We start from the raw sequence: 18,655 nt of genomic DNA on the forward strand, positions 1-18,655 counted from the left end.
CATTTATTTCCCTTGTGTGTAATTATATTCCAATCTCAGCCCGTGGCCTTGGTCAAATATCAGATCACGCTGGAAATATATGAATTTGTTGATTCATATATTTTGTTCTAATGAACTCCTGATCATTTCATGCGTGTACATATGTATTTAGCACATGTGCACAAAAGGTATGTACAGGTGTATATGAGCAGGATAATGGAGCGATCCACTGCAACATTCTTGTGGGATGCTCATTATTACAGCACTTCAAATGTGGATGAGAAAAGATATCGGGGGGGGGGGGGGTGGAACATTTCAAATTGATGATCAGAAGATAAGACAAGGACTTACACATGGATTAAATGTAGTGACCAATGGTGCTGTTTGACTGACCTTCGGAGGCCTGTTCAGATATGACACATGGTAAAACGCAACTGTGTTATATGAGGGAAAATGGAAAACGGAAGAATCTGAACAAGGCTTTAATGGATAAATAGGTTATGAATCTTAGAAGCGTCTTATGTCTTTAGGCATAGATAGACAGACAAGGTTAATTTGTCTGAAATTACATAATGACTTGTTGTTTTGAGTTTTCAATGGTTACGTAAATTATCTTTGCAGACCTTGGCTGAATTGCATAATGGTATGAGACTCTGCCACAGATTTCAGCGAAAATAGATTACTTGATTACACTAACAGCAAACTCTTGTATAATTAACTTAAAAGTAAAGTACCGTATACATGTAGGCATACATAAAGCAAGGACTGGATTTTAACACTAAGGTACATGTACATTAGCACTTACAAAATTAGTTTTTCAATAGAAAATCATTTCAGATCAAAATACAAGACTAACATTTTCCAAACTTCTTACACTCAATGCTTTGTTTCACTGAAGTCTTGTTTACTATCTAATTTCAAATTTTAATTCAATGAATAATTATAGTAGACTTGATTTCAATATCAGATTGAACTTAGTAAACAATCTTCATCCTATTGACTCTATTCTAATCTTCAGTAGATGTAGACAAACTTTCTGAAGTGTCAAAGGTCAATACACGAGACAAGGGTGAACTAAAGGTTGTTTGGGGTCATTTCGTCATTGATATTTTTTGTTCGCCATCCATACAATCTGCAACACATCTACACCAGGACAATGGTATAGAGTTCTGACAAAACAAAACATTCTTACAATTCATAATATAAAAATTTCTATGTCAGATAGAAAACTAGAAATGTAATTGCAACAGGGTTGAGCTCAATTAAATTCAACTATATTGAGATGTATTGTCTGTTGATAAGAAGAAACGCATGTGCAGTTGATGTGAATGTCTTTTACGCACATGCCTGCAATCCTGGATGTGTACGTGCATCAACTAAATGTCATCTCCCCAGCTAAAGGTGATTGATGGACCAGGAATAAGAGTAGTTGCATTACTCGATACTTGGCCATTCACCAATCTTTGATCAGACACTAAACTACTCACCTAGACATCACGAGTACAATTAAAAAATAAAAAATCCATTACACGCTCTCACTTCTACATGTACATGTACATGTATGTCTGTAGGTCAGATAGACACAAGCCGGGCAGGTCAAAAACTTTCCACTGTCATTAACCATATCTATTTTGTACTGGTAAAGTCTCCATTGCATAACATGAGAATTCCTACAGCCCGGACAGTGTCCTCGTACATGCACACACATGGATTCATGCATACTTACATGTACAGTGTATGTACAGATTTCAAGTTTAATGCAGTGGATTTAAACCACTGTATCACGGGAGCAGTGAATCTTAAATAATAAAATCAATTTGAGATGAAAGGGCAACTACTGCGGAAGAATATCTTAATATATTTGCTGAATAAGATTGAATTAGCAGATTACAACAGTGGATTAAACCCCTAAATTTAGGAGCAGTGAATCTGAAGATAATTAAATTAATGTGAGATGAAAGGGCAACTGAGGCAGGATATTTTAATACAATTGCTGGTGAAAATTGCCAGCATTTCTTCCTCCAATTTCTTAGAATTTGCTAGTACCCTCATACCTGCATACTTCTCAATACTCAATGCCAATGGTTTACAGGTACAATCACTTTAAGTGTTAAATAATCTTAAATTGAATCACCAATACCATGCAAAAGTCTGAAGAACCCTTACTAAAAACATAATGAAATAGTAAGTGAATATTTTGAAAATTTAACTTCCATTTATTCTGAACTTTTCACTCATGAAGTAGAGCGTACTATAGTACAGCGTTCTACTTCACAAATGTATGCAGGGCAAAAACATACTTCTTTTATTGTAGTGCGAAAGCAAAATTGTGTTATAGTTTCAAATTATGTTATTGAGACTGAAGATCTAGACGCCTATAAATCACTTAGAGAAGACTCCCCCCACCCTTCTAAATCATATTTGCAAGTCAGACAGCATATAAATAACATTTTACATATCGAAGAATAAAAAAGGCTTGATCAGCAAATATCCTATCTATTCAAATTGTACAGATCTCTGCTTTACTATGCAGAGTTTTTTTTCTTACAGCGAGCACACAATGGCTCCTAATTCAGCTGGACTTTGTGAATAATTGCTGGATTCTGCAGGTTTAGCAAATAAGTCAATAGCACGGAACGGAAAACCCAGTCTGATGACATGGCACATTCTATGTATTTTAGGTTAAGAGGCACGTACATGTACACACGTGGGTTATATTATAGTATTCTAGCCATTATCTTGTACTTCAGGCAATGGACTAGCTACAATAGTGTGCACAAAAATGGGGTTTTTTTCACATCAGAACTTAAAGGGAAAAAAGGGGGCAGGTTGCTTGTAAGCCCCATTTGCTTACTTGTTAGGGACAACCTATGGCAAGTGAATATCTAGATCATACTTGTCTGATCGGGTAGGCAGAGTAAATCTCACTGCTAATTATGCATTCATTGTTTACATATAGGATATAAGGTCGATAGGTTTAGGAAATCAGGGCAAAAAGGGGAGGGGCTTTGCTTCAAATGTACACGTATAGCCCTGAAATATTGCTTTTTAGTCATTAATAATTCTAGTTTTCAATTTCTTGTCATCAATTTCGTACATGGTAATAGAGAATGATTAAGCTCCAGAAAGCATAACAACTCTGGCCTGAAGAAGAAAAAAAAAAGTTAACATTTACAGGGCAAAAATAATATCTGATGCAATATCTAAACTTAAGAATAAGATGCGCTATGGAGCTGAACAAAGTACAGTAGTAATTCATGCTACCAAGTATCATCTCTCTATGAAGGACTTCTACATGAAGGTATGATCATGAAGACTACATTGTAGACACATGTAAGAATCCCTAGCTGGTCTGGATACCAGTGAGTGACGTCAGGGAGAGACTAAGCTCATTCAACTACGTCATCTACACACCTCTTACTACGTCAGTCACAATGTCACTTTCTCCAGTGATTAAATTACTACTACTACTACCAATTCCTATTTGGGGTTTAATTACAGTAGATGTATACTGCATTGAGCAATTGAATATATTTGTAACAAGATTGTACATGTACATTGTAATCATTACATTGTAATCAATGAAGTGCAGTTGGGAAATTCAGAATATTGCTCTTTTTTCATCAATCATAAATTCATAAGGTCACTTTCCCCTGCGATTATAATTACCACTACTACCGATTCCTATGTAGGGTTAAAATTAGATACTGCATTGAGCAATTGAATACACATGTTTGTAACAAGATGATACACTGTAATCATACTCAGGAAATTCAGAATATTTCTCTTTCTACATCAATCACAATGTCATTTTCCGATGTGATTACATTACTACTACTTTCAATTCCTATTTGGAGTTAAAATTGAATACTGCATTGAGCAATTGAATACCTATAACAAGATTGTACATGTACATTGTAATCATAATCAGACATTCAGAATATTAATCACAATGTCACTTTCTCTGGTGATTACATTTACACTACTACCTGTTCCAATTTAGGGTTAAAATTAGATAGTGCATTGAGTAATTGAATATTTGTAACAGGATGTACAAACCTGTACATTACATTGTAATCATAGTCAGGAAATTCAGCTGTACAGTATGTATCCAATGGTCCATGTAGAAAGGCATGCATTCACTTTTCATCTGCACGAGAATTCTTCTAATTTTCTATTTCATTGCAACATGCAGGCAAGCAATATATTAAATACCACAGAAGATGTATTTATTTTATTTTATTTTAAAACTTTTTTTCTTTTTCAACTTTTTGTATTTATTTGTTTTTTATTTTGCAATTTGATTGTTATTAGTTGTTTCCTTTTTTTAAATCATATTTTTAAATGTTAAAGACCTTTGGACATCAATTATGAATCCTTCAACACAAAATGTCAACTTTAATATGTAAATGTTAGTAAAAGGACAATTGGTTGAATAAAAATTCCAACTGTACAAATTTATGCAAGGCTGCAGGCAGCAAAAAAACATCCATATCCTAAGGAGACCATAACAATATGGCAAACCCGGACTTTAGTGCCCAGCTGAAAATCTCAGTTTATTATGGATTTAATATCAATAATATTAATTATGCTAATATATGCAAATATAAACATACCAAAACTTGATGATTTTTAATCATTTGACGTCATAAAAAGCAATTTTAAGCCAAAAATAGCAGCGAAGTAGGGGATCTCCTCTTTGCTTGATGCGAGATACTAGCGAACTGAAATAACCGAATAAAAACTATGGTGAACTAAAAAAAGAAAAGAAAAAATCAAACCACCTCTGAAATTACCTTTGAAATGTTTATTAATTTTTTCTTCCGATATGCGCACATGATAGGGGCAGGTTGGGATGGGATGGGGGGGGGTGCTCAATAGTCGCCAAATTTGGGGTAAAAGGGCAACTGGCCTTGGGGGGGGGCTAAATTTATTATTTACTTATTTAGAAAAATTAGAAAAATGATTACAAAGAAAAATAAGTAAATAATAAATTTAGCCCCCCCCCCAAGGCCAGTTGCCCTTTTACCCCAAATTTGGCGACTATTGAGCACCCCCCCCCCCATCCCATCCCAACCTGCCCCTATCATGTGCGCATATCGGAAGAAAAAATTAATAAACATTTCAAAGGTAATTTCAGAGGTGGTTTGATTTTTTCTTTTCTTTTTTTAGTTCACCATAGTTTTTATTCGGTTATTTCAGTTCGCTAGTATCTCGCATCAAGCAAAGAGGAGATCCCCTACTTCGCTGCTATTTTTGGCTTAAAATTGCTTTTTATGACGTCAAATGATTAAAAATCATCAAGTTTTGGTATGTTTATATTTGCATATATTAGCATAATTAATATTATTGATATTAAATCCATAATAAACTGAGATTTTCAGCTGGGCACTAAAGTCCGGGTTTGCCAACAATATTTCCGGCAAGAATAGGTAATATGATAGGCCTATGTGTACATCACCCCGTAACCTGTATGAAATAATAGCTCTTGATGAATAAAGTGCATACAAATCACTCAAACCATTCCTTTCCATTGATAAACAAAATGTTGGTTGGCCCACTACACCTCAAAGAAGAATGATTTACGGCTACCTCAAGTTCAGAGAGCATCACCATATAAGGATGGAATTGCACTTGAGAAAACTCCAGGATCCCGAGGCCCTAAATACTCCGGTATCCATGCCATTCACGAGAGGGACATGTGATCCATTGATAACAGATCCCCCCTTCAGCCTTTAGCCCCCATCGGACATCCCCTCCTGGTCCTAACCCTTTGTTCACTTTACCTTTCTGACCTCCCCTTCCTGACCCTTGCTGAGGGGTAATAAGAGCCGTTACGGCCTCACTCAATCACAACATTCTTTTTTAAATCTTGATACCAACCCTGCAGCTGTGTGCACTTGAATGCAACACATACTGAACTAGCCAGTATCAAAATAGCTTCTTACATAATCAGATCATGATTCCTACTGGCAGTTAGAGTTATATTGCATTTAATCAGATCATGATTTATACTGGCAGTACGAGATAAAGTGTATTGCATAATTATGCAAATGCAAATGAGATCAGGAGAACCAACTGATTTCAAGAGGCTGTTTCATTTATATTTCGTATAATGACTCAGAGACTACACATGTCCGTAGAGCATTAATGACCTTTGACCTATGCATACTGCATTCGTAGGTCACTATGTCTGCCCCTGAATTTAAACTACCAAATACCACGATGATCCGTATTCAATGGGTGTTTGCAGAGGAAATTAGATGTTATGGATTCTTAGAAGCTCAATACTTAAAAGCAAAAGTTACTATTTACGTAACTTCAGAATACGATTAAGCCTGCTTTTGTAAAACCAGATTACACAGTGCAACACAATGCATTCAGTTAGTCTAGTCTCTCATTCAGGTGGCCTTGTTATCCATTGATCCTAGTCCGAGAGAAAGGATTGTTTATTGATTTTAAGTTTTTAACGGACAGTGGTCAGGCCACCTGACCTTCTTCTCAAGGGCATGTATACAAGATATAGAACAAGGCAAAGTTTATAATTAGAGTACGGTTTCACGAGAGTGAGATCTACTCTATGCCTGCCCATACATGTAATTACAAGACTTAATACTTAAGGCATACATGAGTAGCAGTATTTCCATGTACATGTGTAAAAAGTATTTTTTGCTGATCAGACATTTGCTTGCATCTATTTCTTTGTTTTTTAATTAAAAATAAAAATAAACATAAAAAATGAAAATAAAAAATAAAAAAGATAATGGAGCAAAGTTTGACATGCAATTGGTATATTCTAGCATGAACCTAATACATGATTCTAGTCAGTTTAGAGTAACGGATATTGTTAGGTCTAAGATTGAAGTTATCGGTTTATTAACTGCAGAACAATAGACCAGTTCACGGTTAGCACATCACTGCAATGACCCCGAATATCCACAGATCTTCAAAACATGAAGACGTCTCACTTTGTACATTTTGAAATAATCACTCCTACAGCGATATATAGATAACCTTTGTTTCCCCTTTTCAAAGAATACTTCCACCTGTGTATCATGGTGTTCATTGAATGTGCATGAATGAATAATGATCACATAACTTTCATGAGCACGCATCCAGTATAACGTCTCAGTGTATTTCAAAATTTGTTCTGCAATGACCTTTATCTGCTCATGCTCAGACTGCAACCGTGAACTGGCTTATTGCCACTGCATGTACATGTATGTGTGAATTTACTAAAAATTCCTTCTACACAATGCTCAACGGAAATCCTTACCTAATACTTAGGTGACCAAATTCAGAAAGTGATAGAAATTTTGTTTAGTTTAGAATATAGTTCAGAATAATTGTTAAACTTTTGACTTCCTGAAAGTCATGATTCAAAGGTGAGCTTCGACGTGCACATGGGGGTGGGGGGGGGGGGTATACACATAATACGTCTGCATGTTGCTGTCGAAGAGCCACATGATAACCATTCACTTTTTAGATCCTTTTGAAAATCAGCCATATCCACCAAATAACACCATGGAATATCCAGGCATTGATAATGTATGCAGAAGAAAATTGATGCGGCTGTCACAGGTGTAGCCCTCTGTCCTGGCTACTACTTGTTATGTACATACCTGTACAATGTACGTACCTGTACAGTATAGCCACTGCAGTTGTTGGCCACATTCACTTAACAACATGTTCTAATTTTTCTACTCAATGCTGCAGTGAGCTACATATAATGTAGTATATACCAACAAGCCGGGATAGGCAAACTCAAGTCATTATTACAAAAATGAAAATGAAAAAAAGGAATTAATGGCCACTACACTACACAGTTGTTCATGGCCCTCACAGGCAGATTGCAAATTGGCTTTCACGATGATGTGGCCCCAAAGTTCATGCACATGGACATACAGGTCTGGTACGGCTCATGATGGTACCCTTCTATACTAGTACTTAGCCAGTACCAACAGCCAGGCCTTTGCTATTATACCCAGAAGTTGTGTCCGGACAGGTTGTGTATCCAGACAGTTGATTTAAACGGTAAAGAGTGAAGTTTGCACGCAATATTTCATAAATCTTCAAAGACTTATGTTACTCAATATCACAAAGGATAAATATTTATGATGGTTAGTGCTATTTGATGCATGCATAAATCCAAATAAAATAGTGGTGACTTTATTATGTTTGTCCGGACACACAACTCTCCATCAGGCCTTAAAAAAAAAAGATGTTGTATTGCCCTTTAGGTGCCAAAACATTGGTCAGTCGGTCAAAAATCTTTTTCTTTCTTTTTGTTAAACTCCCTCTTTGGGCTTATATTTTTCAGTTTTACTTTTTTTTTCTAAAAAAAAACGGTAAAAAAAAACTTTTTTAAAAAGCAGACTGTAGATTTCAAGATTTTTTAGGTCGATCGCAAAGGGCAATACAACATCTTTTTTTTTAGGCCTCATACAAGTACATGCACATGTACAATGTATGTACCAACCTGAAGGGATTGAGCTGATTAATACTGAGTATCAGTAATCCACCAACTGGCTAATTCTATCTTACCAAAGGGTAACCTAAAGATACAATGGATTGTGAGATACCAAAGGTCACAATACTCTTCCAATACACTGACACAGTTTATACAAGGTCAACAATGAGGGCCTCCTGTGTCTACACACAGGCAAAGGGCAATAGTAAACTTATCTCCCTGCAAAGTAAATGGAGCTTTTGAACTCGGATACAATGATCATCCAGATGAATTGCAGATCTCCTCTCCACATAGCTTTGGGTAGTAGTTGAAGGTGACTTCTACACAGGCCTACATCATACATGTACAATTTGTATGTGCTACATGTAGGTCCATGCTGCAATCAAGTAGAACCTATTGCTGCATTTAGTAGAGTTCTCCACTTCAATGCAAAAGGAACAACCTACTTCGAGGAGGTTGTTCTACCTTTCATTAGAATGATGCAAACTCCTGTAGGCTTCACCTACCATCCCAGTATAGCTTCCCGAGTGAGCTCCTAAAGGAATAACTCCATTAATTAACAATTATCAAGAGTAAAGATTAGATTATTCTACTCATTTTGAAGTGCCAGATAGGGTTCATTCTGTACCCTTTAATTACATACATGTACATGTACATGTGTACAGGCATTTCCTTAAACCTCAGCATTCATCTATAGTCTAGAAGGACTCTCGAAGTAATTCCTTCGATTTTAATTCTGTCTGCCATCATCTTGATCATATGGAATTTATTTCTTTGTTTTTGTTATCGATAATTAACTGGATCTGGTGAAATATAATAAATGTCGCGTTAGCAATGCGCCATTGGCACGCGTACGCAGCGGCACTTGGGTTTATTTTGTTTCTATTTTGTCCTCTCAGCGATACCAAGGCAGTCTCACCTCCTTGGCGATACCATTGCTTTTGGCTAACTTTACAAAAAAAATGGCCAGATCGCAATTTTACATCCATCTTACATTTTGGACCATATCAAAGATTTGAGTTTTCATCTTCATTTTTCAAGTCAGCAGGTAATAAAATAGACAACAAATAGAAAATCCGTAACATCTTTTTTAATGTTTCAACAAAATTTTGAAATACTTTTGACCTAAACTAAATATCATGAGTGCAATTAGACTAGATCTAGATCTAAACATGGAAGTTTTGTTCGGTTTATGCTTTTATGAACTCAGACTCAGACTCAAGCAGGCCTAAAGCAAACTGCGTACCAGCCTACCGGCCGCTATGCAGGTTGTAGGCGGGTAGATCTATCAAACTAATGTAACGCCTACATCATGATGCATCATCCATCTCTCCAACTGACAAAAGTCAATTAGTCTAGTCTAGAATAGATTCACATAGACTACAACCAACAGTCCAATTACATTTAATATTAATAAGCATGAACATCACGTCTCTTGGACATGTTGCACTGGTGGTGTGATGCACTGATGCCATGGTGTGATGCAGTGATTACAGAATACTGATGGCTCTGGTTCTCGACCTGGCTAAGCTAAGCAGATCTTTAACTTTAAGTTGTACTAGTTGTGCAGGTGAGTTATATTATTCGCAGTGCACATGACATGAGTTTGATCAAGAGTCGCACAGCACAGTCGTCTCATCTCACTCGCACAGAATCACTCTACATCACGATCATGTCATGCATGTTCACTCTCGTCGGTAACAAATATTATGTCACAAAATTACGAGGATGGTTTGTTATCAATCTATTCCACTTTTCTGACTCATAAGATTATCGGCACGCATAACATTTTTCTTACCACTTTTTCTGTTTGTGTATCCCTTTTTTCTCAGCTTTTCAATGATCACATAGCTAGAGCTCTCCAGAGTTTCTCATTGACATTGCATACACAAGTACATGTACGTGAATGCATAACACATGTAAGGTATATGGCGAGGCTCCGGTGCCGGTGTCACGTAATCATCGAATCTTCGTACCGTTCGTACATGTATTACAGCATGCATGCACGTGTGAAATACTACGCAATGAGAAAATGAAAAAAAAACTTTTATAACGCCCTCTCCCGTCCATCAGTCCATATTAAGAAAAGGACATACCAAATATAGAAGCAATGACGATGTTGGGGTTTCCTTTTATGGAATTTTAGTTTCCTTATATGGTCAAATCAGCTAGGTACACACCCCCTTAATCAAATACAACGTTGGCGCAGTGCGACATGTGCTCTGAAATACAATTTGTGAATTTCGTCATCGAAATCCTCAATCGAGGTACTTTTCCATTGACGGAGGAGCACGGGGGCCACGGCGGGTTTGCATCAGAGACAGACAGTACACATTTGCCAGTTTTTTTTTGCAGCGTGGCGTAGCCGGAACCCGGAGGTGGAGGGGACAAGGGGAAAGAGTATCCCCCACAATTGTCTTTGGTGGGTTTTTTTAGAAGGTTGCTATCTCCGGGCTATCTCGATCAAAAGTGCCCTTTTTCAAAATGTAAATGTCCATTATTTTTAATATTAGTGTCATTAATAATAATTGTCTCAATCTTTGGACATTTGTATATATGCCGTCAGTTTTTTAGCGGCCCTTTAGTTTTCTCATTATGCATCCTTTTAAATAAAATTAATTCTCATTCAAATAAATATGATTCATTTGGATCGAAACGACCATCTATACGTACGCCCCATTATTAGATAAGATGCACGCTGACGTCGTTCTCTTTGGTTGTACCAGGGAACTCCCCGATCTATTATTACTGAGCTCTATCAACACGCTCGCTTCATTAAATATGAATTACGCGAATCTACGCGACTTTACAAAAGTGATGTTTGGGTCATCAGCCCCACCCTTCCTGGTGAATTTATGCACACACCATAATGTATATTACAACCAAATATATGCCTATATTATTGTATGAAAACAAGATAAAATGATATGAAATAGACCCTGAAATATTCATTAAAATGTTCATTATCGTCATTGCAATCTATTGCACAGGCGCACATACCTTCAAAATTTGGAATTAATTTAAAATGTCCTTGCCCCCTTCGCTCGCTCGCTTGCTCGAAAATGGACCGAATATATACTCACGTCTGCAAAGAATACATAGGCAGCAATCTATAACCACACATGAGCCTAAAAACCAAAGCAATTATAAAAAATGATTTCTATATCATAAATCAATCAGGCGGTTCAACCTTTGCATAGTCTTTGTAAGTACCCTATTCTTTTAATACTGTATATAATATTAATAATAATAATAATATATTACATTTATATAGCGCTTAATACACAGTTTCTAAGCGCTTAACAAAAATAAAAATACAAAGTAACCCACAAATTACAACAATATAATACATGATACATAGTTACAATAACAATACTGTGAAAAACGCGAGATAATTATTTAAAGGGTTTTCTATGAGGTGGGTCGGTACTGAAACTCAATTTCCAATGATAATCCAATTAATTTACTATAATTAATATCCAATGAACTCGTACTATATAGAGTTCAGTGATAATATCTCACAAAAATCACGATTTCTGCAGCTAAGAAGAGGGCGCTCTTTTCCATGAGCGATATAGAGACGATGAGCACATTGTATCCTATACCAGAGCTTCTCAACCGTGCTTGCTTTATTATTTGATGATTAACTTACTCTGTTCACATTGATGTATATTTCATATGTATTGTAAGTTGTAGGTTTATTTGATATTGTTTTGTTTTAACATTGTATTTTGTTTGTTATAGCGCCTAGAGCCTTCAGTGGTAAGCGCTTTATAAGCATCGTTTTATTATTTATTATTATTATTATTACTATACTACTTACCCCCATTTTGCCAAGACATAAATCAATGCGAAAAAAATATGACATGTTACAGTATATAACTGAATTGTATCTGTGTCATGAGATATGAGACACGTTTTTTCATTAATCCATTTTAGAGAATAATACAATTTTAAGTATATTTCTATTTGTTTGATTGTTTTTATTTGGTATGGTTTTATTTGTACGACACTTTGTTCTGCGTTGGGCCGTCTGAGAATTGTTTCCTCCTCCACCTCCTCCTCCTCCTCCTCCTCCTCCTCCTCCTCCTCCTCCTCCTCCTCCTCCTCCTCCAGGCACCACCAACTCCACCTCCTCCTCCACCTCCTCCAGGCACCACCAACTCCACCTCCTCCTCCTCTTTCTCTTTCTTCTCCTCCTCCTCCTTCTTATCCTCTTCCTCCTGCTACTTCTCCTCCTCCTCCTCTTTCTCTTTCTTCTCCTCCTCCTCCTTTTCTTCCTCCTCCTACTTCTCCTCCTCCTCCTCTTTCTCCTCCTTCTCCTCCTCCTCTTCCTCCTGCTACTTCTCCTCCTCCTCCTTCTCCTCCTCCTCCTCCTCCTTCTCCTCCTCCTCCTCCTCTTCCTCCTGCTACTTCTCCTCCTCCTCCTTCTCCTCCTCCTCCTTCTCCTCCTCCTCCTTCTCATCCTCTTCCTCCTCCTCCTTCTCCTCCTCCTCCTTCTCCTCCTCCTCCTCCTTCTCCATCTCCTCCTCCTCCTCCTCCTCCACCATCTCCTCCTCCACCTCCTCCTCCTCCTCCTCCAGGCACCACCAACTCCACCTCCTCCTCCTCTTTCTCTTTCTTCTCCTCCTCCTCCTTCTTATCCTCTTCCTCCTGCTACTTCTCCTCCTCCTCCTCTTTCTCTTTCTTCTCCTCCTCCTCCTTTTCTTCCTCCTCCTACTTCTCCTCCTCCTCCTCTTTCTCCTCCTTCTCCTCCTCCTCTTCCTCCTGCTACTTCTCCTCCTCCTCCTTCTCCTCCTCCTCCTCCTCCTTCTCCTCCTCCTCCTCCTCTTCCTCCTGCTACTTCTCCTCCTCCTCCTTCTCCTCCTCCTCCTTCTCCTCCTCCTCCTTCTCATCCTCTTCCTCCTCTTCCTCCTCTTTCTCCCCCTCCTCCTCCTTCTCCTCCTCCTCCTCCTCCTTCTCCTCCTCCTCCTCCTTCTCCTCCTCCTTCTCCTCCTCTTTCTTCTCCTCCTTCTCCTCCTTTTCCTCCTCCTCCTCCTTCTCCTCCTCCTCCTACTTCTCCTTCTCCTCCTTCTCCTCCTTCTCCTCCTCCTTCTCCTCCTCCTCCTCCTTCTCCTCCTCCTCTTCCTCCACTTCCTCCCCTCCCCCACCTTCTTTTTCTTCTTGTTGTCTTTAGATTTACATCTGGGTGGATTATGGTGAATGTTGATTAAGTCTTGCCAAAGGACGTTAGTGTCGAGCTTGGATTCGAACACTCAACCCTTGGATTGAGAATGGAGTGAATCAACCACTACACCATAACACTCCCCTTCTCCTCCTCCTCCTCCACCTCCTTCTATTCCTCCTTCTCTCCTCCTCCACCTCCTCCTCCTCCACCTCCTCCTCCACCTCCTCCACCTCCTCCTCCTCCTCCTCCTCCACCTCCTCCTCCTCCTCCTCCTCTTTCTTCCCCTCCTCCTCCTCCTTCTCCTCCTCCTCCTCCTCCTTCTCCTCCTCCTCCTACTTCTCCTCCTCCTCCTCCTCCTCCTCCTCTTTCTCCTCCTCCTTCTCCTCCTCCTCCTCCTTCTCATCCTCCTCCTCCTACTTCTTCTCCTCCTCCTTCTCCTTCTCATCCTCTTCCTCCTGCTACTTCTCCTCCTCCTCTTTCTCCTTCTCATCCTCTTCCTCCTGCTACTTCTCCTCCTCCTCCTCCTTCTCCTCCTCCTCCTTCTCATCCTCCTCCCCCTCCTCCACTTTCTCCCCCTCCTCCTTCTCTTCCTCCTCCTCCTCCTTCTCCTTCTCCTCCTCCTCTTTCTCCCCCTCCTCCTTTTCCTCCTCCACCTTCTCCTCCTCCTCTTTCTCCCCCTCCTCCTTCTCTTCCTCCTCCTCCTCCTTCTCCTTCTCCTCCTCTTTCTCCCCCTCCTCCTTTTCCTCCTCCACCTTCTCCTCCTCCTCTTTCTCCCCCTCCTCCTTCTCTTCCTCCTCCTCCTCCTTCTCCTTCTCCTCCTCTTTCTCCCCCTCCTCCTTTTCCTCCTCCACCTTCTCCTCCTCCTACTACTTCTCCTCCTCCTCCTCCTCCTTCTCCTCCTCCTCTTCCTCCACTTTCTCCCCTCCCCCACCTTCTTTTTCTTCTTCTTGTCTTTAGATTTACATCTGGGTGGATTATGGTGAATGTTGATTAAGTCTTGCCAACGGACGTTAGTGTCGAGCTTGGATTCGAACACTCAACTCTTGGATTGAGAATGGAGTGAATCAACCACTATACCATAACACTCCCCTCCTCCCCCTCCTCCTCCTTCTATTCCTCCTTCTCTCCTTTGTCTTCTTCTTTTCTTCATTTCCCAGTACAGCTATTCTTTTTCTAGCTTCTCATGGTTGGAAAAGAGCACAAAACATGTAGGCTTATATTTTCAAAATACTAGTTCATTTCTTTTTAAGGTCAACAAATCTCTATTTTGTTCAACACTAAGTATTTCTAAAATGTAGGCCCCTTTGTCAGTTTTACAAGAGAAATTGTGCTAAACAACAACAAAAAACACAGACAGTTCCGATTATAATTGATTAACGATAGACATTACATTAATACGAAACACACAACTAATAATAACCTACAAGACATAGTCGAGATGTAATCTTAGAAACATGTTAGGCTGTGGTTTCTACTTAGAGACACCCCTATAAGATCATTAACATGATTAAAGAAGGCCTATATAGGCCTAAGCATTTAATTTTCAGCTTCTTCTTTTTCTGCCTGGTAGGGTATTTTAAACGAAAATATGAAATGGGCGTGTTATTTCTTGTATCATCCCAATAGTTTGAACAAATATGAGCTAATGAAAAAAAAAAGAGAAATGATACGAATATGGGCAAGAGAAGAAAAAAAAATTGCAAAATAACGATCCTCACTGGAACTTGTCTCGTATTAGTCATTGGGGGCGCTGCAACTATTCGCGTGATTCAGAGCCACTTATAATTATAAAAGAGTTTGACTACCTGGATTTCTATTGGACTCTACATGTAGTTGATTCTTTTTTTTTTTGTATTCGCCCAACATCTGAGATGCCTCTGCACCTCCATCAAATGACCTATACATCACATTTCACTTAATATTACTTAACATGATGTAGATCAAAATGCTTAAACTAATCGAATTCACTATTTAGACAACTATAACTATAATTGTCTGACCTTACGACCGAAATCTTGGCAAAATGAATTATGTTGATTGTTATTCCGACGTGAGATGCAGATTTGATTTGAAGGTTATATACTTCCTCGATTAAAGTGCATCTACTGCTGTTACTCTATGCCTCATGTATAGCATCTTAAAGCTGAAAAATATTCTGAGAAGGAGCTTATAGCGACTGAGAGGGATTCATTTTTTTTAATGATATTTGCATTTTAGAGCACTTTAGAGAATAATTGATTTGATTTGATTTGATTTGATTTTATTTTATTTACCAACAGCAATACATTCCATACATTTTATACAATAATTACATATACAGAAAGAGAAACTATTGGTTGGTAAAAGAGGCCAGATAATAGCACATGTGCTAGTCGAGCCTGACCCCTTAAACAGCTAAACAAAGTATTTTGTTACAAATAAGTTTAGAGAACTTATCAGTTTAATAAGTGCGTTGTAGCCTTTGCACACTATTTTGCTATGTATCTTTCCTGCATTTTCAGACTTTACAGTAGCGACGATCTCCCGATCGCTCCTGATAATTTCACTCTAAAAACTGAAATGTTAAATCACCATTATTTTAAAAGGGCCGAGGAGTGACCACTCTATCAAAATGGTATAGATTAACACTTTAAACATGCTGGATCCAACACTATAAAGGTTGAATCTAATCAATCTAGCAGGTTAAACGGCACAATCTGACATTTTGAAAGAGTGGTCACTCCTCGGCCCTTTTAAATTGACATTTAACATTTCAGTTTTTAGAGTGTTGCGGGGATGGGGGTCTCCCCCCCCCCCCCCCCTCCAGGACGCCGCTATTAATAACTAAGCATAGACGAGACCCATACACTAGTGATCAAGACAAGTGCGACGTCATCAAAAAAACTAACTTTTAGAGTTTCCAAATGTGAACTTTATGTCCGGAAGAGCATCAAAAATAATGTCAAAATGTTGAAAACCAATTGAATATTACGAACTAGAGCAAAATAACAGTGATTTCCCATTGAACTTTATTCGGATGGTCATAACTCAGCCAATATATAACATATTCAATTTGTTTTCGACAGTTGGACATTATTTTGGATGCTCTTTCGGAAAATGAAGTTCAAATTGAGAAATTCTAAAAATAGATTTTTATGATATTACAACTTCGGGACCATTGCTGACTAAATTATCCGCAGTCTTCGTATTGGCAGTGAGTACGCCAGTCAGGGGCTAAATTTCTATACTGGATAGACTATTACAAAATCACACGAGGAACTTAATTTCATTGTATTTATTTATTTATCCTTGCAGCCATTTATTTTAACACTCATTGGAGTCATACAAAACGATATGAAATGGTTGAGAATAAATGAACATAATTTGACAATCTAGATACATAAACATGAGAAAATCTAACACTCAAAATGATATGACACTCAAAACAAAGTAGTTTAATAAAGAAAGTAAGTCATACTCATTATTGACGATACAAAATCCATACATCTCATTGGAATACTGGGACCTGACTTAGGCTAAGTTTAGGGGAACCACATTTCAGCTTCATAATCTTAACGTTGCTTGAAACCAATGAGGAGGACAATAATCATCCATGCAGAAGATATGATATATCTCGACCTTTAAATCTACTTAAAGCATTTATGATATGGGCAATAATCTATTCTAGCAGTCCACCCACTCACCTCATGCCGACTTCGTCGTGGAAAGCGACGCCGCGTCCGACCTATCAACTGCTGTTCTAAGAATTTCAGGATAAATATAAAGTGAGGCGTAAGGGGTTTCATCTTTGTAAAAGTTCTGGTCAAGTACATTAAAGTACCCGGGATGATTCGATTTGTCAATGTTACCAACAATTACAAATCGGACATCTTTTTTTTTTTTGGATAACAAGGGCACCAAAGTAATGATAATAATAATATGATGTTCATGTATGCTACATCGTATTGTTCCCAAAATGTCTCTTTGCGTTTTCAATTGACTTTTGGATAATAAACACCGATTTCAGTCTTGGCAAGGGTAGCGCTCAGGGCATTCTGGGAATAAATCCTACAAGGTACTCACTTTCTTCACCTGGATGGAGTGTGGCAAATGTTATTTAATGCCTTGCCAAAGGACGTTATCGCTGCAGCAAAGATTCAAACCTCGTACCCCGTAGTTCACAGTCCGGTGACTCATCCACTAGACCACAGAGAGATACCAACAATGAAACTCGAGTTTTTTTGTGTAATTTTTGTAACGAATTGGTATTAATATTATGATATGTTATATAATAGTGGGACTGGTAGCACTGTGGTATATTGGTCAAGGCCATTGACTCTCATACGAGAGGTCTTGGGTTCGATCCTCGCTCGGTGCTTTTATCCTTTAATAAGCTGTATTATACCCAGGTGTAAATGGGTATGGTGGGGTTTTAATAATTGCAGAATCCGCATGAAGAAGTGTTTATACAGATGACCAACTATTAATTTGGTCTTATTATCATTATTATCATCGTTGTTGTTATTATCATTATCATTATTATAATCATTATCATTATTTTAATCATTATCATTATTATAATCGTTATTATTTCGCGAGTATAATAACTGCAAAAAATTATAATCTTTTCCTGGGATTTCTGTCTTTCAGGTTATACATAAACATCCGAAAACAATTCACCAAAGAAGAGCAAAAACATTTTATCGTGTTCAGAAATTCTGGTACAGGGAATTTTTCGTTAAATACATCAATCATGATTTTAAAGAACCTTTTTCTTCCTTTCCATATTCTATCGACCTGCCCCTAGATTATTTCAAAGTTCCACCCATTTTTTTCATTTAGATCGCACCTTTTTTTCTCGACGCAGTGAGGCGTGTTCTAGTGAAAAACACGAGCGTGCTTTTCAGAACCAGGGACCAGTTTCTCGAATCATTCACAAGTATTAAGTTCGTGGACATCCCATAGAAACACATATTACTTCTATAAAACACGTTTCAATGGGATGCCCAAGAAGTTAGACTTACGACGGTTTCGAGAAACTGTCCCCAGTTCGTCATTCT

The 18,655-nt window shown here is 38.2% G+C and overlaps 1 protein-coding gene across 1 annotated transcript in view; it reads right to left on the reverse strand.

The window, feature by feature from the left end:
• Nucleotides 1–10,442, reverse strand: part of LOC592927 (clustered mitochondria protein homolog) — a 55,958-nt gene extending 45,516 nt beyond the window's left edge. The window contains exon 1 of the mRNA XM_030992008.1: nt 10,248–10,442. The gene's annotated coding sequence lies outside the window, so the exon portion shown is untranslated. The remainder of the gene's footprint in view (nt 1–10,247) is intronic.
• Between the last annotated feature and the right edge of the window lie 8,213 nt (nt 10,443–18,655).

The sequence above is a fragment of the Strongylocentrotus purpuratus genome, unplaced genomic scaffold, assembly GCF_000002235.5.
Source record: "Strongylocentrotus purpuratus isolate Spur 01 unplaced genomic scaffold, Spur_5.0 spur5_scaffold_2, whole genome shotgun sequence".
Taxonomy (NCBI): Eukaryota; Metazoa; Echinodermata; class Echinoidea; order Camarodonta; family Strongylocentrotidae; genus Strongylocentrotus; species Strongylocentrotus purpuratus.